Source organism: Tupaia chinensis, unplaced genomic scaffold (assembly GCF_000334495.1).
Source record: "Tupaia chinensis unplaced genomic scaffold, TupChi_1.0 Scaffold147069_1, whole genome shotgun sequence".
NCBI classification, from domain to species: Eukaryota; Metazoa; Chordata; class Mammalia; order Scandentia; family Tupaiidae; genus Tupaia; species Tupaia belangeri.
Window position 1 is genome coordinate 1,026,053 of NW_006206919.1, and position 26,873 is coordinate 1,052,925.

At 36.6% G+C, this 26,873-nt stretch overlaps 1 protein-coding gene, 1 non-coding gene and 1 pseudogene across 4 annotated transcripts in view; 2 read left to right on the forward strand and 1 right to left on the reverse strand.

The window, feature by feature from the left end:
• The window catches only part of ANAPC10 (anaphase promoting complex subunit 10), an 87,720-nt gene that overhangs the window by 26,380 nt on the left and 34,467 nt on the right, over positions 1–26,873 (reverse strand). The window lies entirely within an intron of this gene.
• On the forward strand, positions 24,709–24,965 carry LOC102503118 (COMM domain-containing protein 6 pseudogene; annotated as a pseudogene).
• Positions 25,364–25,463, forward strand: LOC114006335 (small nucleolar RNA U13). Its single transcript, XR_003548068.1, has one exon. It is a non-coding gene; the product is annotated as a small nucleolar RNA U13 (small nucleolar RNA).

Below are 26,873 nucleotides of genomic sequence, written 5' to 3' on the forward strand. Positions count from 1 at the left end.
GAGACTCCAGTACAGCAACAGCTAGGGACTTTAATACCCCCCTCAGTACTAGACAGATCATCTAGGTAAAATGAAACAAAAACATTGGATTTAAAGTACACTATAGACCAATGGACCTAATGAACATTTATCACACCCAACAACTGCAGAACACACATTTTTCTCATCAGAACATGGCCCATTCTTCAGGATATACACCATATATGGGCCACAGAGTAAGTCTTAACACATTTAAATCATATCAAGGACCTCTTCTGATCACAGTGGAATAAAACTACAAATCAACAAGAGAAATTTTGGAAACTGAGCAGATATACAGAAATTAAACAATATGCTCCTGAACAATCCTTATTCAATGAAGAAATTAGAAGAAAATTACATAATTAAAAAAAAATAGAGGATTTTGCCTTAGGGAATATGTGCTTCCTAGAGATAGAGATAGAGAAACAGTGAGAGGGAAAGTGAAACATCACCCCACCTCCCCAGAGAGATGGCACATCACAATCCCTTCTCTTCCATTCTCTCCCCAGGATCCTGGGCACGCATCAGTATGCACCCATGATTTTCAAACCATTGGGTCTAGGACTTGAACTGCAGTTGGCCATGTGAGATTCCAGTGACAAAACCGCTAAGCCATCTATCTGCTGGCCCCACAAAATTTATTGAATGAGAGCCAGTCCTATGGCTTAGTGGTTAAGACAGCTAGCTAGAAGAAGATCCCACATCGCCAACTGCAGTTCAAATCTTGGTCCCAATAGCTTGAAAAACATGCTGATGCATGTGCTTGCATGCCCCAAATTCCAGCAGGATGGAAAAATGGAGGAAAAGGATTGTGATGTAACCATGCCCCATTGAGGGATGATTTCTCCCTACCCCTCTCTCTCTCCTTCTCTGTCAACTGCACATACCCTCTGGCAACTAAAAAAAAATAATAAAATTTCTTAACTGACAAATAAAACACAATTCCAAAACCTATGGGATAAAGCAAAAGCAGGACTAAGAGGGAGGTTTATAGCAATAAATGTCTACATCAGAAAGTAGAAAAATTTCAATAACACAACCTAATAATGTATCCCAAAGAGCTAGAAAATCAAACCTAAAATGAGTAGAAGAAAAAAAATAATAATTATCCAAGCAAAAATAAATAAAATTTAGACAAAAAACCCCACAAAAATCCCAAGCACAATAAAATGAAGTTAGGTTTTTGAAAAGATAAACCAAATTGACAAACTATTAGTTAGACTAAGATAAAAGAGAGAAGAGCCCAATAAAATCAGAGACAAAAATGGAGACAGTACAACTGACAGCACAGAAATACAAAGAATTGGGGCTGGAAGGTGATGCAACAATGAAATGCAACACTTTCGAAGCAATTTCATATGGGAAGGTTCTGGATTCACCTGGAGACCTCTGGGTACGTAGGCACTGTGTACCTAGGACTCAGGGTTGGCTGGAGGCTGAGGGTAGATCACAGCATCAAAATCCTTTTAATGGTGCCATCTTTCTCTCATGCTTTCTGTTTTGAGTGTTTGAACTTGAGGAAATAAACAACAAAAGCAGCAAAATACAAAGAATCATTAGGAGCTATTATAAACTATATGCAAACAAAATGGAAAATCTAGAGAAAAGGAGAAAATTCCTGGACACTTACAACTACCAAAAATTAAACCAGGAAGAAATAGAACATCTGAAAAGACTAATAATAAGTAATAAAATTGAATCAATAATAAAAAGTTTCCCTAGAAAGTAAAGCCCAAACTACACAGCTTCACTTATAAATTCAACCAAACCTTAAAAGAACTAAAACAGGGGGCCACCTGGGTGTGATGATTAAGATCTGGATTCACACATGGTTGGCTATGGATTGAGTCTCGGACCTGGTGGCTTGCAAATCAGGCCAGGTGTGTGTATGTGCACGCATATTCCTGGGAGGAGAATAGAGAAGGGACTCTAGCGTGGCCACCCCCATACCCTGCTCCAGGGTGATTTCTCACTCTCTCTTTGGCAAGTGCGCGCACTCTGTGACAAAAAAAAAAAAACTAAATACTTTTTTTAAAAAAGGCGGTAAAACAATTCTTCTCAATCACTTCAAAGAAATCAAAGAAAAGGAATTCTTCCAAACTCATTTTGCAAGGTCAGCATTATCATGATACCAAAATTATACAAAGATATGATAAAATAAGAGAACTGCAGTCTAATATCTTTGGTCGATACAGATGTAAAAATCCTCAGTAAAATAGCAGCAAACTGAATCCAACAGCACATCAGAAAAAATTACATGTCATGATTATGTGGGATTTATCCCAGGGATGCAAGAATAGTTCAACATGTGCAAATCAACAAATGTATATATCACATGAGTGAATGAAGAAAAAAAAAATTATCACCATCTCAAGAGAGACAGAAAAGCACTTGATAAAATCAACATCCCATTATGATAAAACACTCAACAAATTAAGTATAGAAGGACTGTGTCTTAATACAATAAAGACCACATGTAACAAACTCACAGCTAACATCATACTAAAGGGGAAAAAGTTGAAAGATATTCTTCTAGGAACTAGAATAAGAAAAGACTGCCCACCATCTCAGTGCATCATAGTATTGCTAAAAGAAATATCTGAGACTGGTGGTTTATAAAGAAAAATCAAGATTTATTTGCAAAATTTATAATTCTGGTGGTTGGAAAACCAAAGACATCACAAAATGGTAGCCCCAAAACATTTAGCAGAGCAGAGTATGGTCGGAATACACGTGGTCTTCTCTCTGCCTAATTTTTTCTCCTTATGTACAGATCATAACTTAATCATATAGTCCCCACCCTAATGACTATCATATTCAAAGTCCCCCCCACCCCTGCACACAATGAAGAAATCAAGTTTTCACTTAACACCTCTACAATACAACTAAGTCTCAACCTCTGACTTTTTAAGAGACATTCAAATTCAAAAACATGAAGATTTGGGGGACAAATCATTATCAAAACCATAATATCCACCTTCAACATTTCTATTCAACATAATACTGGAAATTCTAGCTTGACCAATCAGGCAAGAAAAGAAATAAAGGGCATCCAAATTAGAAGGCAGAAAGTCTGTCTCATTTGCAGATGACATCTTAAATATATGGAAAACTCATAGAAGCCACCCCAAATCTCTGAGAACTGATTAACAAATTCAGCAAAGTCACAAGATACAAAAAAAGTAGCATTTCTATACATCAATAACAAAGTAGCTGAAAAATAAATCAAGAAAGCAATTTCAATTACAATAGCTACTTTAAAAATACACATATAAATTTAACCAAAGAGATGAAAGATCTCTACAATAAAGGTATAAAACACTGATGAAAGAGATTGAAGAAGATACAAAAAAGTGAAAAAACATGTCATATTCATGGATTGGAAGGATCAGTATTGTTAAAATGACCACACTGCAAAATGCAACCCACAGATTCAATCACTATTAAAATACTAATGACAGGGGCCTGCAGGTGGTATAGTGGTTAAGTAGCTAAACTCCCCACATGGTCAACCATAGTTCAGTACTGAACCTGCTGGATTGCTTTCTGACTTTCTCTCTCCCCTCTCTTGCTCTCTTACTCTCTTGGCGGAGCACACATGCCTGTAGCAAATTTTAAAATAATAACAAAGATAAATAAAATTAAACAAATAATTCAAAAAAAAAAAAGGAAAAACAACAACAACAAAAAAAACCCTAATGACATGGGCTGGCAGGTGGTTTGGTGGTTAAGGCATTGGACACCCACATGCTCACCGCAGTTCAAGTCCTGGACTAGTGGCTTGCTTTACCACTTTCTCTTTCTCTCTCTGATCTAATTAAAAAATAATAACAAGTGACCAGCAGTTGGTATAATGGCTATATTGCTGGACTCCCACGAAGTCGACCACAGTTCAAGTCCTGAACCTGGTGGGTTAAACTCATCCTGGGCGCGTGTGCGTGGGTGCCCAAGATCCTAAGAGGAGAAGAGATTGCAGCGTGGCCATCCCCCCGAGGGGTGATTTCTTACTTTCTGTCTCTCTGTCTCTCTCTGTCTTTCTGGAGAGCACACACACCCTATAGCAAAAACCTCTCCTAAACAAACAAATAAATAAATAATAACAAGATTAAATAAGTGAATCAAAAAGACAAATAATCTAATTTTAAAATGGGCAAATGATCTGAAATAGATATTCCTCAAAGGAAAACATACAAATGGCCAATAGGTATATTTTTTAAAATGTCCAACATCAGAGAATCAGAAAATTGGAAATCAGAACCACCATGAGACATCATCATACCTTAGTTAGATTAACTATGGTAAAAAAGACACACAATCTAAAAAATGCTGGTGAGGATGCATAAAAAACAGCACTCTTTTACACTGCTGGTGGAAATGCAAACTAGTATAGCCATTATGAAAAACAGTATGGAGGGCTCTCAAAAACCTAAAAATTTAATTACTTTACGACACAGTAATCCCATTATTAAAAATCACTATGTCAAAAAGATGCCTTTACTCCTATATTTACTGCAGTTCTATTTACAATACCCAAGCTATGGAATCAACTTAAATGTTCATCAATAGCTATGTGAATAAAGAAAATGTAGTATATATACACGATGAAATATTACTCAGTCATTAAAAAGAATTAAATTCTGTCCATCAAGGAAACATGGATGTATCTAGAAGATATTATCTCAATGAAATAAGACAGGTACAGAAAGAGAAAGAGCATATTTTCTCACTCATATGAGGAGGCTTTAAAAAACTGACTTCATAGAAGAAAAGAACAAAATAGTAATTACTGGAGGCTGAGAAGGCTAGGGGTGGAGGGAGGATGTTGGAGTACAGACATAAAATTACAATGAGGAGAAATAAATTCTAATGTCATGTAAAAAAGTAGGGTGACTACAATTAGGAATAATATATTGGACATTTCAAGATGGCTAAAAGAAGGGATTTTGAGTAATCCCAACAAAAAGTAATGACAAATGTTTAGGTGATGGATATGCAAATTATCCTAATTTCATCATAAGACATTGTACTCATGGATCAAAACACACTGTACACTATAAATATAAATTATTATTCTATCAATTAAAAGCTTAAAATATAATTTTTTTTAAAAATCAGTTAAAATATTATATATATGACCAGCAGTACAGTGGTTAAGCCATGTCCATGGGGAGCCAGATCCCACATGACCAACCACCATTTCAGTCTGGGCCCAGGCAACTTAAAAAGCATGCCAGGTGGGGGCCAGCAGAGGGTGTAGTGGTTGGGATGCTGGACTCCCACATGGATGACCATGATGCAAGTCCAGGACCTAGCAGCTTGCTTTCTCACATTCCCTCTCACTCTCTCTCTCTGTTTGCTTAAAGGAAATAAATAACGATAATGAGTAAAGTTAAATTAAATTTTTTTAAAAGCATGCTGCACATGTGTGTGCATGTACACAATACTGATGTGATAGAAAAAGGATTTCAGTGTGACCATGCTCCACAGGGGTTAGAGGGAGTGCTTTCTCTTTCTTTCGCCCTCTCTCCCCTGCACTGGTGAGTGTGTACACTCTCTGGCCACAAAAAATATAATAATAACAATAATAAAATACAAACATCTCTTGTATTCCCAGTAACAGGTTTTCAGAACAGCTGTAATAGCTTCCACCCCCTCACATACAAACTCTGCTTGTAAGATCTATGATTTCCATTGGTCCCATAATTCATATAAAATATTTTGTTTATAAAAGTACATATAAAAAAAAACTAACTCCTAATTTTATTTCAAAAATGTTTAGCCAAATCCAGAACATCTGTCTCAGAATAGTGAAACGATATAAAATGAATATTTTGGAGTACAAAGTAACAAGTTTTATTCTACATGAATTTCAAATCACTGAATAACTCTACTGTTTATGGGTTAGATACCATGAAGTTTGACTTGATATGAATTACCATGATTTTGAGAAAACTGTTAAATTGTTTCCTAAAACTGCAATCAGTGACAACTGGGTAGAAAAAGCAAAGACATTTCTGTTCTATTCACAAACACCAACAAATAGCCCAGTGGGGAAATGGCAGTATGCCAGGTTGCCCTGTGAGCAATTAGGCTTCCTGGCAATCAGAAAACTCAGGCGCCTTAGGCTCTTGGAAAACTAATACGTTAAGGGCTTGGCGCTTTACTTTCCCCTTTCAGAAGGCATATGTAAAATGTATCTTGTTTAGATGACTATCGCTTTCATCCTCTGGATGGGAAGGAAGGTTAAAACAACTAATAAGCAAATCAAGAACAAGGTGAGGGATTAGCAAGCATCACTGTCTACCAAATCCACTGGCTAAAATTTAATAACTGGCTTCAGATACACAGTAATCTCATTCTAATAATCTGAAGAAACACTAACTAAAAGATTTGAACAGCTATTATGAAAATATAAAACTGCATTTTCACTGACCAAGAAACTCAGAGTAAAATTCAAAGCAAACTACCTTGAAATTTTATCTTTTTGCAAGTTTGCTTTCTGTGTCTAATATGATATTCAACATCATAATGATAGTAAAAAATGAAGTGCATATGATAAAAATGGAAACATTTTTCTAGGGTCCCTATACATACTTCCCAATACATTCCTTAATTATTTATGGAGGATCAGTGGAAAAATCTGAATAACCAAAAACAATACTGTCAAGAAGCCAATATATTCGAGACCTGAATTTCAAGTGAAATACAGGACATTTATGATATTTTTATATGCATCTAGCCAAGATATACTTTCTTTTATAAATAAATAGATTTTAAAGGGTAAAAGTCAATATTTAAATCAATCCTTCTTCACATATATCTTCAACAAAAGCTCATTATATCACACCTTCAATAATCCCTAATTTCATTAACATTTTTTTCATTATTCCATAGTATATAAACATGCAAGCCTTTTCTCTTCTTACTGATGTGCCAATGACAATAGTGTAATACACATACAAGGCAGCTTACTCCATAAACAGAAACCCTCACAAACTGAAAATATAAGGACCAACAAATGTTTCTCTACACTCAGGAAACACAGAGTCTTTATTCCAAGAGAAACTGTTAGTAAAAAAAAAAAAAAAAATGATGTGTGTACAAAGAGGAACTTTTAGTAAAAAAAAAAAAAAAAATGATGTGTGAACAGCAGACACTGATGTTCACACAAGCATACTACAGACAACCCAGCAGGCGGTGTTCTGTTTTTTTTGGATTGTGCTCTGGAGGTGCTGGCACAATGGAATTTCAATACCATAATTGCTTATTTCTCTGCATATCTTTAAAATAATAGGTAAAGAAAAAACTAACGACAAAAATAGCTAAATTAAATGTTTTTAATTCTTCTCTTCAAACGATGTAATTTATAACCATTACACAAATAGAGATGAAGCACAAAAAGGGGGGGATAAAGCAGTGTTCCAAAGGTTCAGTTTACAAGGACCTCACACAAAGTTTTTTTTTTTTTTTTTTTTTTTTTTTTTTTCTTTTCATTATTCCATAGTATATAAACATGCAAGCCTTTTCTCTTCTTACTGATGTGCCAATGACAATAGTGTAATACACATACAAGGCAGCTTACTCCATAAACAGAAACCCTCACAAACTGAAAATATAAGGACCAACAAATGTTTCTCTACACTCAGGAAACACAGAGTCTTTATTCCAAGAGGAACTTTTAGTAAAAAAAAAAAAAAAAATGATGTGTGAACAGCAGACACTGATGTTCACACAAGCATACTACAGACAACCCAGCAGGCGGTGTTCTGTTTTTTTTGGATTGTGCTCTGGAGGTGCTGGCACAATGGAATTTCAATACCATAATTGCTTATTTCTCTGCATATCTTTAAAATAATAGGTAAAGAAAAAACTAACGACAAAAATAGCTAAATTAAATGTTTTTAATTCTTCTCTTCAAACGATGTAATTTATAACCATTACACAAATAGAGATGAAGCACAAAAAGGGGGGGATAAAGCAGTGTTCCAAAGGTTCAGTTTACAAGGACCTCACACAAAGTTTTTTTTTTTGTTTTTTTTTTTTTTTGCCTCTGCAACTCTTACTTGAAACAGTATTATTTGCTAAAAATGCACTAGCTGCCAAGAGCTATGGTTCATCTAAAGCAAAATGCTTAAGACGGAATTGGAGTGTTAATACCAAAAAGAGGGGTGGGTGGCAGGATTCAGTACACAAATCTCTACAAAACCTATTCCAAAATGAAATAAAATTTTGGTTTTTATCTTCTTGACTGAAAAATAACTGTAACTGACAAAATACTAACGCATATAGCACTGTATTAAAACAATAAGAAGTAATCAAATTTCAAACTTTCTAATTAAACCTTTTTTTGTAAGTTATTGGGAATTCAACACTAGTCTTGGTTCACATGATAGAACAATGGGAAAATTTTCCGAATGGTTGAACACTAACCCTGACAAGTGTGGAGAGCCAACTACAATACATTATATGGTAGCATAACCTGCCACCCACGTTGCTGGGAGAACAGCTTTCAAACACATGCAGTGAGCTGTAAAACCACAAAATCCCTTATTACACATTGTCTCTCTTACTCTAGGTGAAATATACCATCAATTCTTTCCACTATAAATCATTTTTTATTACTATTTTTGAAGTCCATTTACAACTTGACTGTTTCTTGACAACGTGAAAGATGCCTTTTTTAAAACGAAATACAATGGGAAGGTGATTGCCCTCCTACATTATTACAAATGGAGGCTGTTATCTTCTGCACAATTTCCCATAGATTATTCTGGGGATACACACTACCTCAAATGAGTCCAGGATAAAATTCTTTTTAGTTTTCCCTTAAAGGTCAAACCCTGATACTGAGTTTTAGAAAAGATGCTGAAAATATTTGTTTTCTTTAAGACTGGTGTACTGCTTTTGGGTTCTTCATTATAATACTCAGTTCTCATTACCAATAAAAAAGGAAAAAAATAAATTATCAAATTTGTCAGTCAGTGAGTATCCCCTCTCTTTCTATGCCTCTTTCCAGCACACCATCCCCCCTTTTTTTACTACACTAGCACAAATACAAATCTATACCCCCAAAAAAGAATAAATGGATTTAGGTTCAAGGACAGACCCTAGACAGTATCTGTCCTATATTAATGAAGTACACAAATGCAGCAAGACTGTAGAATGACAGCCACATTTTGTCCTCATTACAACACTTATTTGGCAAAAATATGTTCTTAGTGTTTACAAAGAGCTCCCTCCAATAATGACTATCAAATCTGTACAAAATGCTTGAGCTACAAAACAAGAAGGGTGAAAAAACAAGAAACTTATAGATATTAATACTTTATCAGAGACTTAAAGACATTACTTTTTGGAGATTCATGATGGTTAAACTCACCTAAAAAGCTGTATGTTTCCCTTTAACATTGTTCCTTATTAATTTCCCTCCAAAATTTTCCTTCCTATCCTTTACATTTTCTTCCCCCCAAACTCCCGCCCACCATGACCTACCTCCACCCAGAGTCTGTTAACTGAATCACAGCATTCCAGGACAGTTACAAGACATAACAGTTTCTTGTGGGGTTTTCATTTGCAATGTTGTTGGCAAAGAGAATTTATTTGTAAGTGTTTCTATTATACTGACAGGGTCAATTAGTCCTGTGAACTATTGGTCTTTCTGCCTGATAGCTTGGAGGATTATTCAAGTGGGAGCGTTCATAACCTACAACTGAATGCAGCCAATTAACCTCAGAAACATGACAATACTGGCTATCTAATGGGATTTTAAGTTTATCTTAATAACATACTATAGTAATGCCATTTCCTCCAAGTTGATGGAATATTATTTGATAGAAACTGTACATTTCCCCAAATTAAAATGATTTGTAAGTTGAAACATAATTTTCCTTCTAATCCTTTACATTTTCTACATTTGCTACATATCCTTTACATATCTACATTTGCTTATATGCTCATACAAATAAATAAGCGTATGAAAATGCTTTTATATATAATACCCTATGCTTATCAAGATTTCTCCCAAGATGCAGAAACTACTACTACTCTCTTGGAAGCTAATGTGAAAACAAATTTGTACTTTACTTCAGATACTCAAAAAAACCTCTAAGTTGTCAAATGCTACTTACTTTGCAAAAACACAAAAGAAAAGAGAATTTGTATTAACCAAGTGTTCACTATGTGATGGATAGTATGAAAAAGTACTTTGTGAACTTTATCTCAGGCATTATTATTCCTATTCTGTGGATGAGGAAACAGGTTTCAGAGAAGCCAAATATGTCTCCAAATTTCACAAATCTAATAAGTGGCAAAACTAAAATTTGAAACTAAATCTATCTAGCTCTCCAAACTGCTGTCTTTCAACAACACTCAACCAGAAAAATAGGAACTAATCCCTTGGTTATCTTGCAGGGATTATTGATAACTGGCTCATAGAATACTGCCAAGCTCAAAAAAATGATATCTGATTATTCATAAGCAAGAATGTGAAGATTAATGAGAAAGGGTGTTTTGATATTCATATAATTACATCAAAATTAAAGTTTTACTAATGCTAAAATACTAGTATTTTTTATCATTTCTAACCCGAATGTACTTACATACATGAATGTACTTGTGATTTTTCCACATCCATGCTTGCACCCATGTGTATCTGTTCACATACACACTATTATATATCTAAACAGTCACACGTCAGCACTCCTGGTTTCCAAGGCAAAAGTACTGTCCATTATGTCATGCCACAAAGAAGCGAAAGCTGTATTAATGCCACGGGTTTCAGTGCATCAATATTTTTGCAAAGAGGGATTTTTAAATTAAATTGAGTAAATTTTTCATACTGTAATTTTTTTAACTATTTGATACAGTGGGGCAACTTAGGATATGTTCTAGTAAAAACTGTATGATTACCCCTGTTTATGCTTTACAAACTTTCCAACAGAAATGGTTTGCTTAAATGTTAGACCAAACTGTCCTAAAAACAATTACTTGTTAAAGGAGCACACCCAGCATTTCCACAAGTCAGTTGCTACTCCTAACTTTCTGTTTTCAGATTGGCTACCTTGACTCTCAAGACTTCATTCATTGCTTAGTGGAAAAGTTTGCAAAAATACATATGCGAGGGCCCAGAGCGGGCTCAGTGGTTACATCGCTGGAGTCCCACATAGCTGACTATGTCAGTAAGCTTTCCTTATTTTTTAAGTAAATTCGATAAGCACAAAAAATTTCAATAAACAGAAAACAAATCAAAAGAAGGACCTAAGTTAGTGAACTATTACTTTAGTAAAGAAAGATCTAATATTTTGGCATAATGGGTCAACAAGTCCTGGTAGATATTATACTAATGACTAGATAACTACAGAAAGCTTAACATTGCTAATCTATTAACTTTACATATGCCACAAAATAATACCAGAGCTAATGCAGTTTCAAAGGATTAAATCTGTACATCTAACTCAATCCCACTGAAAACTCGTTAAAAAAAGGAGGGGGTCCAGTCCCACTGCCCAGTGGTTTAGGGAACTGGATGCCAAATGGCCGATCTTTTAGTTGAAATCGCACTCTGGTGGCTTGAAAAAACATGCCAGGCATCCATGTATGCCCAAAATCTCGATAGGTTGGAGAAATGAAGGGATTGTGACATGACCACACCCTTTTCTAGCTCTCCCTCTCTCTTTCTCTTTCTGGCAAGCATATGCACCCTCTGGCAAAAAGAGGGGAGGAAAAAGGACAGCAAGAGATGTACTCTCTCCTACTGTGATCATTGATATTCAAATACCAATTATTAACATTAAAAAAAAAAAAACCTCATGCTTGGATTTGGTAACCAGAAATTAAATCCAAGATAACCATACACTCTCTTCTACTGAGAATGCCTTTCTGTATAGAGAGAAGTTGCATTTCTCTGTTAATAGTACTTTCTAACCTATGTAGTCATGTTTAAGTAAGGATAAAAGAAGCAGCCACTTATAAAACAAAAGAAGAGAAATATGTAAGGACATAAACTTACACACACTGAGGATACTGTGCACTGGGTGTATGGTGGAGGTTCATATACAGCTTATTCCACTTAATCGTCATAACCATCCAAACAAACAGGCACTGTAATTCTCATTTCTTTTTTTTTTAATTTTTTTTTTTGAGAGGCTTTTGCTATAGGGCGTGTGCGCTCGCCAGAAAAAGAGCGATAGATAGACAGAAAGCGAGAAATCACCCCCCGGGGGGATGGCCACACTGCAATCCCTTCTCCTCCATTCTCCTCTTGGGATCTTGGACACACATGCACATGTGCGCGGCGTGTGTTTAAGCCACCGGGTCCAGGACTTGAACCGTGGTCGACTACATAGGAGTCCAGCAACATAGTCATTACGCTAACTGCTGGTCCCTAATTCTCATTTCTTAAAGTAAATAAAAAGTGGCTCAGAAAGGACAGAGAAATTGTCCTATGTCACAAAATAAAGCAATGGTACCAAGATTCCAACTCTGATCTGACAGACTCCAAAGCCCCATGATTAAAGCAGCATGTGGCAAAGACAATCTAGAAACACATTCATTTCTTTGGCTTAGGTCTTATCCTTCTGTCCTAGTCTGAAAACAATATCTAAAACCCAGATTGCTGATTATGAAACAGATTGGGTTTTTCCTTCTGTAAGCCAAGGTTAAGGAACTCTGTGTTCAATAGTGAGTACAATAAGACCCTGGAGAATATCAGCAAGTTTCAAATGACTACAACCTCAGGTTAAATGAAGTTCAGTGAGTCATGATAATTCCATGCTACTGATAATCCTGATCTTTGTCAACAGAAAATTTTCAAATTTGAATTCCATATTGCCTTAGACAATTCCCTTTCAATACAAGGCAATTTTATAAAAAAAGTATTTTAAAGCCAGAAACATTCCCAGTGTTTTTCACTGGTTTTCCTTTTTTTTTTTTAATTTTATTGTAACTTATTTTATACATTTAATCACTATACCTCACTTAACTTGTAAGTTGAATTTACCCAACATGAATACACTTCACACCAGTCCAACTAAGGATACCAAACACGTTATCATCAACAGATAAGAATCCATTTCTGCATCCTATAAATGTCTTGCCTCTCTATTGTTCTTCTCAAATTCTTTCCTTACAATGATTTTCCTTAAAGAAACAATAAGGCTGATATCATTTTAAAAACTGATAAAACTAACATTTAACAGCTAGAATTTACAAACTCACCAAGAATAATTTTGACTTGATTTTTATCCTTGTATATGTGAAAACAGCTAACTGAATACTAAAGTAGAAGAGTGAAGGGAAAAAACGAAATTTCTTTTCATTCCTTACCATGTTCATATGTCCTAAAATGCCTCCCTTATCATAGCCAGCATGAGTTTATCATCTTTGGGCCATGATAAGAGGCAACTTAGGAGTCTCTTAGGCTCCCCCAAGGTACATTACATCCCCTTTAATCATTCTCTTCTCTAAGTTGACATGCTTATATCAGAAAGTAGGGCTGCTAGGGTAGAATCAATTTAAGAACTAATTTGCCTTGGACCCTTTTCTTCAATAAAGCTAAAACAGATGCCCCTCCACAATCTTTAAAATAAATGTCAGGATCACTGCAAACCAAAACAAACAAAAAGCACAAATATGAACTGAGCACCTATGTGCCAGAAACTTGGCCATGAGGGTGATTAAGACAGATGATGTACTTGTGCTAACAGAAGCTATTAAAGATTTACACAGCTGAAAAAAGATGCCACAAAATCAATGGCTAAAAGTTAATTTACTGTACAGAAATAGATGTACACACACACACGTGCACACTTACATACACTAATTATTATCAAGTAGGTCACTAATTCGGCCTAAGGTTCCTGACGGTCTTTGTTCTGGCACAGTACGGAGACTCTTCTACTTACAGTTTCCAAAGGGCCATCATTAAATCCACTTAATCACATGTACAAGTTTTTAACTACAGAAGCAACTGTTATTACCATCTATTGGGAGCTAACAGAGTTGACTACTCTTATTGTACTCCAATGTAGCCCTCTGGATTAATACTACATAGAAATTCTATAAAAGCAGTTTTATGAAATAAAGCATGTCAAAGACTATTTACGATAGGTAAAGAACATGCATATCTTTCAAGTAGTTCCCAATTAAAAAAAATAAGGTAGAAAATTCAACTCTTGGAGGAATATTCTGATACTCTAAGACAAGCCTTTTAGATAGCCTTCTTCCGACACTATCAGCATCACTGTTATTCAAGAGTAAGTTTTTAGATTTAAGCAATTATATATAAATACATATAATACTCAGTAGATAATTAAAATGGATGCAATTTTTGAAAGGGTTAAAAATTTTTCTTATGAATCTCAAAGAAACTACAATTAAAACAATAAACCAAAGGCCACATAGTTATTGCTGTATATGGTTACTGTAAAAAAGAGACATTCTATATAAACAAGATATATTGAATAGTCAGATTCACATAATAAAATGAGAGAAAGAGCAAAAACAGGACATTGAAGGATGTTACACTCAACCCTGAAAAGCTTAATTTTGTCTAAAGTTACTATCTACTATTAAATAATCAATCAAAAATACCTTTTTCTCAACTTCAATGGAGTTTATAGTCTGAATTCCTAGGCTAACTCACACAAAATCAAAAAGCTGTAAGTTAGAGAAGGTTATTTTAACTGAGATTTTTAAAAATAACAGAGTAAAATAATACTGCATGTTCTCACTTATATACGGAACCTACAAAAGTAGAGGGTTATAAGGTAGTTACTAGAGGCTGGAAAATAGAGGGATTGGAGAGATGCTGGTCAAAATTTCCGTTAGGCAGGAAGACTAAATCACAAGAGTGACTGTATGTCATGATGACTAAAGTTAAGAACCATATATTGTGGGACCAGGAGATGGTGTAATGGCTATGTCACTGGACTCCCATGTAGTCGACCGTGATTCAAGTCCCAGACCCGGTGCCTTAAACTCACACTGTATGCGTGTGCATGTATGCCCAAGATTCTGAGAGGAGAATGGAGGAGAAGGGATTGTGGCGTGGCCATCCCCCTGGGGGGTGATTTCTCGCTTTTTGTCTGTATGTCTGTCTCTGTCTTTCTGGCAAGCGCATGTGCCCTACAGCAACAACCTCTCCAAAAAAACCAAACCAAAACAAAACAAAAACCATATATATATATATATATATATACATACACACACACACACACACACACACACACATTTACGTGTGTGTGTGTATATATATAATACTTAAAAATTGATAAGACAGAAATATTAAGTGTTCTTACCACAAAAAAATAAGGTAAAGCATATGTCAATTAGCTTGATTTAGTAGTTCCACAATGTATACATGACTCAAAATACCATTCTGTATCTAAGATAAAATTTAAAAACAGAATAAAGACAGATAGCAAGTCACCAGGGCTATTTGGCTGGGTCTTCCACCACTGGCCAAGCCTTTTGCAGGTCCCAAAGTCAGGGCAGAAGAAGCAGGATCACAGAATTTCTTCCACATACCCCTGAAAGGACTTGCACAGCTCCCAGAGACGGTAAGACACATGTGCTGTTTGGCTGGATCTTCTACCACCAGCCAAATCCTTGAATGGGCCTTTCTCCACTAGCCAGGCCCTCTGTGATCCTAGAGGAGGGCGGATGGGGCAGGGTCACGAACTCTTTCCTACATACTCCTGAAAAGGTTTGTGCTGCTCCCAGAGACAATAAGGCCGTGAGACTCTTTGGATGAGTCTTCTACCACTGGCTAGGACCTCTTTAGGTCCCAGAGCCAGGATTGCCAAACCCTACGATGCATGTGACGTGCAACCTTACCTATTACCACCTTAAGGTCAGTCTCTTCAATTTAGTGCTTAGCTATGTCAGAATTAGAAAATTTTGGAAATAAGAGAAAAACTGGTATGGAGCTAAAGCATATCACAGAACAGGGCACAACCATACAGCCTCTGAAACCTACTCTAAATGGATAGAAAAAAGCAAGGGCCTCACCAGGTGCCTAGAAAAGAACGAAGAGCCTCAAGAAATAGGAAAAAATTAAGAAGATTACCCCCCTCAAAAGAACACAGTAACTCTTCACCAGCTATGGAAAACAAAAAACAATAACTAACACAAGTAGAATTCAGAATATTCATCATAAAAAAAACTCAATGAGATACAAGAGAAAATGGACAATCAACTCCAGGAGATTAGAAAATCATTCCATAACATGAAGGAGGAATTCCATAAAGAGATAGACACCCTAAAAAAATCAAACAGAATTCTGGAGAGGAAGAATATAATGCAAGAAATAAAAATCTCCCTTTAAAGCATCGATAGCGAGTTGGACCATGAAGAAGAAAGAATCGCTGATCGGGATGACAAAGCCTCTTACTTAATCCAAACCATGAGAAAGAATGTAAAAATTACTCAAAAAAAGAAAAAGAAAATTAGGCTAGTATATAGGAAATACAAGACATCAAGAAATGCCCAGATAGCCAAGTAATGGGAATTCCAGAAGGTGACAAATCTGATAAAGGCATAGAAAAATCTCCTTCATGAAACATGTTCTGAAAACTTTCCAAAGATGGAAAAACATAAAACATACAGATCCAGGAAGCACAAAGGACACCAAATAGAATCAGTATAGGAAGATCCTCTCCATAGTACATCAAAGTCAGATCGTTAAAGATCAAACACAGGCACCAGCAGATGATGTAGTGGTTAGGTTGCTGGATTCACACATGGCTGAGTGTAGTTGAAGTCCTGGGCTCAGATGCTTGAAAATCATGTTGGGTGCATGTGCATGCATGCCCAAGATCCTGTGAGGAGAGTGGAGGAGGGATGGTGGCATGGCCATCCCCCAGGTGGATGATATGTCACCTTCCCTGTTTCTTTCTCTCTTTCTCTCTCATGAGCACACACGCCCTAAGGCAAAACCTCTACAAACACACACACACACACACACACAAAGACAAGATTCTAAAAATAGCAAGAAAGAAGCATCAAGTTACATTAAAAAAGCTACCCTATCAGGCTAACATAAAAACTGTCAACTGAAACAATGCAGGACAGGAAAGACTGGGAAGACATATTCAAACTTTAAAAGAAAAATGATTCCAACTAAGAGTACTATACCTAGCAAGATTATCCTTCAAACGGGAAAGAAGAAATAAAAACATTCTCAGATAAGCAAAACCTAAAAGAATCTGTGAGAGCTAGGCCACCTATTCAAGAAGTACTGAAGGGAGGCTGGCAGGTGGCATGGTGGTTAAGGTGCTGGACACTCCTGCATGGCCAACAACAGTTCAAGTTTGGACATAGTGGCTTGTTTTCTCTCTCTCTCTCTCTCTCTCTGTGTGTGTATGTGTGTGTGTGTGTGTGTGTATCTCTGGTCAAATTAAAATAAAATGAATGAATGAATAAAATTTTAAAAAAGTACTGAAGGAAGTACTATTGAATATATCTGAAAAGTTAAAGAGTGACAAATAGAAATAAGAGAACACAAAACAACCAAGAAAATGGCTTTAAAAAACGACAGGGATAAGTCCGCAAATATCTGTAACAACACTATTAATGAATTAAATTCCCTAATGAAAAGGCAAATTGGCTAAATGGATATTAAAAAAAAAAAAAAGGAGGCCTCTATATGTTGTCTACAAGAGATGCACCTCATGGATAAAGATATACATAGGCTGAACGGGAAGGGCTGGAAAAAGATATTCCAAGCAAATGGAAATAAAAAGAGATTGGAATTGTAATACTAATATCAGGCAAAAATTGATTTTAAGACAAAACTCTAAGATGAGCCAAAGGACACTGGATAGTAGTAGAAGGGCTAATTCACCAAGAAGATATGACCCCTACAAATCTATGACCCCAACAATGGAGCACCTGATACATGAAACGACAACTGCTAGATATAAAGGGAGAGATAGACAGGAACACAATAATCATTGGGGAAATCAACACCCCTTTTCATCTCTGGACAGATCATCTAGACAAAAAATAATCAAAGAGATACAGGATCTAAATGATATCTAAATTTAATGAATTTGACAGATGTTTATAGAACTTTCCACCCAACAACCCAAAATATATATTTTTCTCACTCCCACATAAAACATTTTCAGAGACTGACTACACGATAGAGCACAAAAAAAGTCTTTACAAATTCAAAGTTATCAAAACCATATCCAGCATCTTCTCCAACCACAAAAGAATTAAACTTGAAATGAACTACAGGGGGGAAAAAAAAAAAAACTCAAAAATACACAAACACATGGAAGCTAAACAGAGAGACAGAAAGTGAGAAATCGCCCCCCGGGGGATGGCCATGCCGCAATTTCTTCTCCTCCGTTCTCCTCTCAGGATCTTTGGGACACACGCACATGCGCCTGGCGTGAGTTTAAGCCACTAGGTCCTGGACTCGAACCGCGTTCGACTACATGGGAGTTCAGTGACATAGCCATTACGCTAACTGCTGGTCCCCATCTCATATTCTATCAGTATTTTATCTCTTCATGGACAAACATTTTAGAATAAAATTTTTAACAATGAGGTAAAGGTTAAGTTTCAAATATGCTGGAAATATCTGCTAAACTTTAACAGATTATTTTTCCTACTGAGTCATTGGAAAAGTCATGATGTATTTTTCTATGTAGCTCCATGCAAAAATATGTCATGACTTTCTCAACGACCCAATATAACAGCATAGAAATAATTTGGGGGTCTGTCACGTCACGTCTAATAAGTCACTTTATTTTATATTTAAGTCTGAAAAGTTCTATTATAGTTTTTATTTAAAAAAATAACTAGTTAGAAACATGATTTCTTCTATTTCAGCTAAAGAAGTTTTCTAAAATGGTAAAATGGTCACTTCTAAGATAAATGAGTCACTTGTCACTCTAAATGAAAAAATTTCCCTCACACATTATTTTTGCTGTCTGAGAGCAAAACAATGTTAGAGCAAAATACAATTTCGCTATATAATATAATTTCTATATAGAAATAGTCTCTTACATAGAAGCAATAAGTTGCAAACATCTTATAAAATGTTCTCTTTTATATATTTTATTATTTTTAATACATCCAATCACTGTATAGCATTATAGAATACAAAATGAATTTTCCCAGCATGAATACACTGTATATTAGTCCCGTCAAAGATATACCCATTATCATCAACAGGTAATTTATAAAATGTTCTTAAATTGCTGGTTTCCAATCGGTACATAATGAGAAAATTTTTATGTAAGAAAGTAGAACAAGTAGCATTCAAGTTTGGCATAAAACATATTCTATTTAGCCAAACCCAGTTTTAGTATCTTCTAATTATGCAGCAGTCCTCCTAAGGTATAAAGGTTAAAACACATATTCTAGAAAACTAAAGGAAGGGCTTGAACCCTTTGTAGATTTTTCAGTTGACCAAGATGCTTAACACATGCTTCATAACAGAAGTGAACTAATACATAATACAAAAAGAATAATTTTTAGATAAATAAGGTAGCCATCAGCTTTCCTCATCCTGAACTATTTTTTAAGTTACTATTTCAAATCAATAACAAAATTACAAAAAATATGTATGTAGTGAGCTTCAAGTAAATAAACCCCTAATTTCTAGTGAAAAGGAAAACCTATTAAAACACTCCAATACACGCTATATCCTCCAGTGGGCAAGTACCATGGAAAAATATAAAAACGGTTGGATTTTCCACTCAGTTAAATCAGTCCAATTAACTAATGAAATGATGGCTCTAAAAACTTTACAAAAGTTTGTACTATTTTAATCACCTGTCTTAGTATCTCAGTGATAAGCAGTAAAGAATTTTTTAAAAATCTAGGTCTTCTATTGAAGTAATATAAGAAAATATAATCATGATCTCCTTTATCTTTCTTTAAAACAAAAGTACTACTAGGCTCTTATTTCTTTACTTCATAAAAGAAAAAAAGTAAGTAATAGATCACATAGAAGAATATATAAGAAAAAAGTATCCTTTATTTCACGAACTGCAAAGGGCTAAGCACAATATTTTAAAGTAATATCTAAAAATTATGCTTCCTTAGTAAAACTAGAAAAGCTGTATGTTCACTAAGTTTTTCAGGAAAATAACTTAATTATCACCTGGTAATATTTGGTATTAACAGTCTCATAAGGATATGTAGTCACTACACAGAAATATAAACACACTTAGAAAAAAATTAAAGGACTACATATAAGAGTCCTTTCTATATGGCTGTTCCACCAGTTAAAAGATATAACAGAAGCAAAGACTAGATTAAAAGTATACTACAAGGTTTAAATGTCATTTAATTTTCTCCTATTAGCCTCTGAAAATATTTAATGTTAGTAAGTTTTACAACATAAGGCATCTTTAATAGATTATTCTAGAAATATTGTATGAAGATGCAAATTTCCCAAAATGCATCCAAGAGACTTTGAATATATATACTTAAGAAAAAAACAAGTACAACTAAGACTATTTGAGGTCTTGAACTTATTACAAGTAGGATATGAGACTTTAAAGGACAACAGTGACATCTTGTGGACATTTTGTTTATATACCACATGTATCAAAATAATTTATTTTTAATGTTTCACATACCTCTGCCTGAGGAACTATATAACAAAGCTGTGGTTATGGCTACCCCCAAAAGATTTCTCAATATCAATGATCCGATCATTCAATAACTGGAGCACAAAATGTTTAAGAAATATAAGAAGTAAATATCTTCTAAGGTATCGGGGCACTAAATGAAGGATTATCGATGGGTAATGCATGATTATGATAAGAAAAGTAATTTAAAATATTCTAAATTTAAAAAGTACTGAAGTGAATGAAGAAACTTACTATGAAAATTAAGAGCTAATTTATTTATGAATTTATTCAAGCACTTCAATGTATTCAAGTATATACTGAACAGGATTTGTCTTGCCTGTTAGACAAATAAGATTTTTTTTAATGCCAGAGGGCATACACACTTTACAAAGAGAGAGAGAAAGTTGGGAGAGAGAAGACAGCCCCCCCCCACACACACACAAAGTAGTGTGCAGTCATGTTACAACCCCCCGCACACACACACACGAGTAGTGTGCAGTCATGTTACAACCCCCCCCACACACACACACACAAGTAGTGTGCAGTCATGTTACAACCCCTTTTCCATTCCTCTGTCCTGCCGAGGGATGCGGCACATATACATACACATTGTGTGTTTTTCAAGCCACCAGGCTGGGAGTCATGGCCATGTGGGATCCAGCGCCCTTGACCACTAGTCTATAAGGCCAGCCCAAGGATGATTTTAAAATCAAAGTATCTTGCAACGGTTTTTCAAAAACTAACAGTTTTCAAGAGAAGTTTTTTTGAAAATAAAGTTACTACTACAAAACCACATAGTCGCCTCTAAGTTACAAACTTTAGTCTAGATGAGCTTATCTTTCCTGAACTTGTTTCTACTCCTATCCCCCACAGAAACATTTAATTTGAACAACTATTAACATCTGCACACAAAAATACCTTCACAAGAGCTAAGGAAACCAGGTGAGAGACTACAACTGAGTACAGCACAACAAAAGAACACATACTAGAGAGTGGGAGGACAGTTTACTCTACCTATGTCATCCCTTCTACGCCCAGGCAGCACCGTGTGGGAGGAGATACCCTCTGCTTGGGGTAAAGAGATGAAAATGAGTCCTAGACATTTGCTTGGACTCAAAACCAAGTAGAACCCAGTAAAACACAGCAATGAGCAGGATGCCACTGCTCCAGAGGCCAGGCCAGGACTCACAGACTGCCTTCATACCTGCCTCAGCACAGGGCTGAATCCTGCAGTGCCAAGCTCCAGGCCAGACCTACTGCCTGGCCTTACTCAACAGACTTAAGCTCAAGACCACCCCACAGACTCAGTGTTTAACCCTGGCCCCTAAATCTCTAGGCCACAGATCTGCCCCAGCACTTGACTGGTCCCTAAAGCCCCAGACATCAGGCAGACTCGGCTTCCAGGCAGACTCGGCTTCTAGGCAGACCCCTATAGATACAAGCTAAGGCCAGACCAATGTGAGGCTATCCCCTGTGGTCTCAGGCTCCAGGCCAACCAGTTCCAGACCAGCCCAGAGCCAGGACAGTCCACCCAATCCCAGATTCCAGGCCTGCCCCAGTACTGTGTCAACACCCCTGGACTCAGGTTCCAGGCCAGGATCTGCAGAAAAAGATTCCAGGCCTACCCAATGCCATGAAAGCCCCTGTAATCCCATTCTCTAGCAGACCCAGAATCCAGGGCCATCCATGTAGATCCAGTGCCAAGTCAGCATCCTTGGACCAAGGCTCCAGGACCACTGTTATGAGTCAGGGCCACATTCTGGCCCCCATGGTGCTAGAGACCACTGACTCCCAGGCTCCAGGCCTGCTCCAGCAACAGGACAGCCTCTGTGGACAGAGGCTCCAGGTTGGTCTCAGTGCTTGGCAGGCCTATCTAGACTCAGAGACTTAAGACCCACCCCAGAGCCAGGTCAATCCCCAAGAATACAAATTTCAGGCAGCCCTTGCAGAAACAGGCTGCAGGCTCACCCACTTAGACTCGGGTTCCAGGTATACTACAACAAAACCATCTCCGTGGATCCGGGGACCAGTCTATGCATTCAGACAACAGGCTCACCTGCTATCCCAGGCTTCACCAGGCCAGCCGCCAGAGGATTTCAGCATCATGCATTATTATAAGCCATGCCAGATAACATGCCTAGTATCTCTGAACAAGCTAATGGATGAGGACAAAGCCAATTGGCAAAGACTAAAATAAGTGCCTACTTCTTTAAAGGCAAAGACATCAACACATGACCACAAAGATCAAAAACAATCAGAGAAACCAGATACCACCAAAGGAACAAAATATAGCACCAGTAACTGACCCTAAAGAAATGAAGATTTATGGCCCAACAATGATAGAGCATGCTGTTAAGATGCTGTGTTTCACAGCTGAAACACATGGGAGATCCGGGTTCAATTCCCAGTCCAACCTAAAGGCTAGGTATGGTGGCATGCACCTCTAATCCTAGTAACTCACAGAAGCTGATGCAGGAGGATCACATGTTCAAGTCTGGCCTGAGCTATGTGGCAAGACTATTACAAAGAACTGGAGGTGATGGATGGTGCGTGCCTATTGTTCACAGCCACTAAGGAGGCTGAGGTGTGAAGATTATGACACGGTGAGACCATATCTTCAAAAAAAAGAGGGACTTATGAAGTAACTGAAAAAAGAATGAGACATTTACCAGAAATTAAGATTATTTTTAGGGCTAGCTGGTAGCACGTAGTTAAGGTGGCTAGATCCCACATGGTCAACTGTGAGGTTTGAGTCTAAAACCTGATGTCATGAAAATTATGCCAGCCATGTGAGTGCATGTCCAAAATCCCTAGAGGAGAAAAAAAGAAAGGACTGTGGCATGACCATCCTCCCTGGGGGTGCCTTCTCTTTCTCTAGAGCAAGCACATGCACCCTCCAGTAAACTAACATACATATGTATATATTACATATACATATGTGTGTATATATATATATGTATATGTATAGATGTGTATATATGTACGTATATGTATACATATATATTTTTTTAAGTCAAAATCTGGAGCTGAAAATTTCAGTGAACGAAATAAAACTGACCAAGGATAGGAAAGAATCTGTGAACCCAAAGACAGGTTATTAAAAAACATACAAAGAAGAAAAATTAATAAACTTCCAGGATTTATGAGACAATATAAATGAGCTAATATTCTAGTTATAGGATTTCAAAGAGAAAAGAGAAACAGAGGAGTAGACAACTTATTTAAAGAAATAGAGAACTTTCAAAATGTGGGGAATGACATAAATATCCAGGTATAGGTAGGTCAAAGATCTCCAAGAAGATTCAATCCAAATAAGATCATTCTAAGACTTTATAATCAAACCATCAAAAATTGAGGATGAAGATCCCAAAAGCAGTAAAAGAAACAAATCATATATGTAGGTGTTCTAAGAGGCTGGTAGCAGATTTCTCAGCAGAAATTTTATAGGCCAGCAGAGAGTGGGATGATATATTCACTTGTAAAAAGAAAATAAAATGCCAACCAGAAATACTATACACAAACAAAAGCTAAGAGAGTTCATCACTAGCAGACCTGTGTTACAAGAAATGCTAAAGGGAGTTTTTCAAGCTGAGAGAAAAAGAACACTAATTAGTGAAACACAAAAAATATTAAAGCGTGAAACTCACTGGTGGAGCCAGCAGGTAGCTTATTAGTTAAGGTGCTGGACTCCCACCAGGTTGACTGCAGTTAGAGTTCTGAACCTGACACCCTGAAAATCATGCTGGGCGCATATGTGTGCATGACCAAACTCCCGAGAGGAGACTCGAGAAGAAGGGATTGCAGCGTGGCCATCCCCCCAGGGGGAGGGGTGATTTCTCACTTTCCCTCTGTCTCCCTCTCTGTCTCTCTCCGGTGAGTGCACACGCTGTATGGCAAAAACCTTAAAAAAAAATAAAAGAAAAACAAGAAACTCACTGGTAAACATACAATTAAATTCTAAATACTATAATACTGTAATGATAGTGTGTAATTTGCTTATACCTTAGTATAAAGGTTCAAAGACAAAACTATTAAAAATAATAATACCGAGGAGGGTCCACCAGGCTCAGCAGGACGAACCGTGGCGCCGGCCATGGAGGGGTGGGGTGAGCCCCCGCTGGATGCTAAATCCAAGGTCACCAACCAGCTTATAGACTTTCAGTGGAAACTGGGAATGACTGTGAGCCCTGACAGTTGCAGAGCTCTTAAATATCGTATGTGGCAGTGATGCTAAAAGTGTCGGATCATTCAGGGCACGTAAAGAACAAGTGCTTTGAAATGACAATCCCACAGTTTCAGAATTTCTACAGACAGTTCAAAGAAATCGCTGCAGTTATTGAAACTGTCTGAAAGCTGGTTATTTGGTTGAGAACGTGCTGTCGTCATTCTTAACACAGACTTCACTTTCTGCAGTAATATTGCATAAAGATCAAAGGATATTCATTGAATGAAATTACACTGTGGTTTTTCAATTTTTTGAAGTAAGTCAAACAAGCTGAAATTAGTGATGATTGTACAACCTTGTGAAGGTGCTATACATGGCTGAATTGAATGCTTCAAATGGTGTGCTTTGTGGTCTGTGAATTATATCTCAATAAAAAAAATCAAAGGAACAGAAAAGTCAAAAGAACAGAAGGCAACACAAGTTTATGTATTAGAACAATAGTTTTAAGATGTACTGGTATTGGAAGCATTTTATGAAAAAAAAGTCTTACATGGAGTCATATATATATAAGATATATGTACTGATCCTTTGTGGTTCGTAAGCATGAGTAGGTTTTCACACCGTTATGTGAGATGTGCCTCCCTCAACCCTTGTTATGACCTTAGCACTGTACCTGTCTGATGTAAAAAATAAATAAATCATATACAGAAAAAAAATACCTATGCCAATTTGTTAAAGGGTATATCCACTATGTAAAAAATATAAATTTGACTTATAAAGATTTAAATCCAACAACATAAAATGGGGTAGTGGTAAAGTTGGTGGCAAAGCATAATTTATTTTGTGCAATCAAAGTTATTATCAGCTTAAAACAGTCTGTGGTAACTACAAGATGTTTTATGTAGACCTCACAGTAACCACAAAGCAAAAACCTATAGTACATTCACAAAAGACTAAAGGTAAGGAATCAAAGCACACCAGTATATAAAATCATCTAACTACAAGGTAAGAGAGCAAGAGAGAAAGCAACAATGGATCTGCAAAGCAACCAGAAAACATTTAACAAAAAGGCAGAAATTCCTTATTTATCAATAATTACCTCAAATTCAAAAGGATTAAATTCCACCCTCAAAAGAAATAGACTGGCTGAACAGATAAATGACACTCAAATCGAATGCCACCTGTAAGAGACTCCACCTGTAAGGACACACGCAGACTGAAGGTGAAGTGAGAGAAAAAGGTACTCGATGCAAACAGTAACAAAAAACAGCTGACCTAGCTATATTTCTATCAGATAAAATACTGTAAGTCAAATACTATAAAAAGAGACAAAGAAGGTTCTTATATAATGAGTGGGTTAATTTAATAATAGGATATAGTCATTATAAATATATATGTACCCACCATCAGAGTGCCTAAATACATAAACCAAGCATGAAAGATTTTAAAGAGAGAGACAGGGTCAGCCCATGGCCTGGTGGTTAAAGCCGATGGATGATACGTGGCCTACCATGCAGTTTGGTGCCATAGCTGGCAGTTTCAAAAACAGGCCAGGTAAGTATGTGTGTGCACCCAAAATCCCAAAAGGAGAAAGAAATGGAGAAGGGATTACAGCTTTGTCATTCTCCACGGGGGAAGCTTTCTCACTCCCCCCAGCCCTGTCTGTGTCTCTTTCTCAGATGGGCTCATGTGCCTTTTGGAGAACTTAAAAAAAAAAGAGATAAAGTGACAGAGTATACAATAGTAGGGTCTATTTAGCATAGACCACCCTCTCCAAAAAAAAATCAGTAAGGAAGTATTAGACTTAGACCAAATGGGCCTAACAGATGTACAGACCATTTCACGCAACAGTAGCAAAACGCATTATTCCCAAGGGTATATAGAACATTCTCTAGTATAGAACATATGTTAAGCCACAAAAATGAGTCTTAAAAATCTTAAGATTGAGGGATCAGCAGATGGCCTAAGGTTACATTGCTGTAGTCACCTGTAGTAGACCATGGTTCAAGTCCCAGATTTGGAGGCTTAAAACTCATACCAGATGCACGTGTGTGGATGCCCAAGATCCTGAGAGGAGAATGGAAGAAAAGGGA